Genomic DNA, 1,667 nt, shown 5'->3' with positions numbered 1-1,667 from the left:
CTGTAGGACTGTCCTTGTCCGTGATAAAATGACAATATCCGGATCAACTGTAAATGAACGCAAAGCAACCCTATCTGCTGCTGTTATATTACTCTTGATTGGGCGAGCCCAATCAGTACAAGACATGCATCCCTCCTAGCCTCCTCTGAAGTCTCAGGAGATATTTTAAAAACAGTCTGTTCAACAGAACTAATTAAATCAATCATCGGCAAACGCTTGGGTGACGGTGCAAAATTTAAACCTTTTCCTAGCACGGAAGCTGATGGTGTGACTACATGTTGGTTACTGGGTATGTCTGTCGTTACAGGAATTTTTCAAGTGGAGATTGTAAACATGCGGTCGCCGCCTTCCCGACTTTCAGAGAGACTTAGAATTATTTGAAAGAGAGGCAGAGGAGCATCACACCGACAGCTTTCACAGGCAGCTCCCTCTAGTGCAGTGAGTGCAGAACGAGTGGTTATAGACGGGACAACAGTGTGGCAAGAAGAGAAGGCAAGAGTCTTTCCAGGATGACACCATGAGGAGATCGTACAACTTTTCGACTGGCTTTGACGAATGCCGGATTAAAACGGCTGAAATCTGAGCACTGACTACAGGGAGCGTGTGACCACGAACCGTCGGACGTAGATTACTGGAAGCAGGACTGAGTTCTCGAGATGATGTGCGCCGTTTACTGCTTACACCACACGAAAGCAAACAGGCTCTCGTTTCTTGTAGATCCAGAGTCAGCTGGGGCATCGAGGGGCGTTCTGTGGTGTTGAATGACGATCACTGCTTCCGATAGTGATAGTCATCTCAATGCCATAATGTCTGTAGACGCCCCAGTGAAGGGTTACAGGAGTCACAGTTCTCATGATCCGCATCTCTCCAACTCAAAGACAGTTCCCGTCAGATCACCGAAGTCCTGGTGACAGAAGGTACTGAACATGACAACAACACTAATCTGGCAATTCCTGGAGTGAGACTGAATGCTCGCCAGTATGCGGTAACCTTATTGTGGCACCTCTCATGACCAGGGTACCAAATGGTATATCCCAGCAGGATAGTACCAAACTCCACACGGCAGTTCACTCCACAAACGCTTTGAGAAAAACGCAGACCTTTGATTGACCACTACAGTCGCCTGATTTGTCACCCAAGGAGCATGTCTGACACGTGATGAGCACTCCGTCTTCAGGCCACAAGTGGCCCATCGGGACCATCCGACCGCCGTGTCATCCTCAGTAAGTATGTGGATAGGAGGGGCGTGTGGTCAGCACGGAGCCGCTACTATTCGGTCGATTAGCCCCTCAACTGGCATCACGAGGCTGAGTGCACCCCGAAAAATGGCAACAGCGCATGGCGGCCCGGACGGTCACCCATCCAAGTGCCGGCCATGACCGACAGCGCTCAACTTCGGTGATCTGACGGGAACTGGTGTGTCCGCTGCGGCAAGGCCGTTGCCTTTGAGACGTGATGGGAAGACGTAAACTTTCGTATCAGTTTGCAGGTAGCAATCTTCATGTACTGACACACCACGCATTTGAGTCATGGCAAGAAATTTCTCGAGATGATCATGTGCCACAACAAATACAAGAACGTATTTTTGCCCGTGGGGCTCACACTTCATGCTGATGTACGTAGGAACTTAAGAAAGAAAGTACACTTTTCATGCCAAGCTGAGACCA

At 49.4% G+C, this 1,667-nt stretch overlaps 1 pseudogene; it reads right to left on the bottom strand.

Annotated features, from left to right (window-relative positions):
- Positions 1 to 1,326: 1,326 nt before the first annotated feature.
- LOC124561546 lies at positions 1,327 to 1,444 on the bottom strand (annotated as a pseudogene).
- Positions 1,445 to 1,667: the final 223 nt, after the last annotated feature.

Source organism: Schistocerca americana, chromosome 1 (genome assembly GCF_021461395.2).
Source record: "Schistocerca americana isolate TAMUIC-IGC-003095 chromosome 1, iqSchAmer2.1, whole genome shotgun sequence".
Taxonomy (NCBI): domain Eukaryota; kingdom Metazoa; phylum Arthropoda; class Insecta; order Orthoptera; family Acrididae; genus Schistocerca; species Schistocerca americana.
The sequence above is the reverse complement of the archived record's forward strand: the minus strand, read 5'-3'. Positions and strand labels throughout refer to the sequence as shown.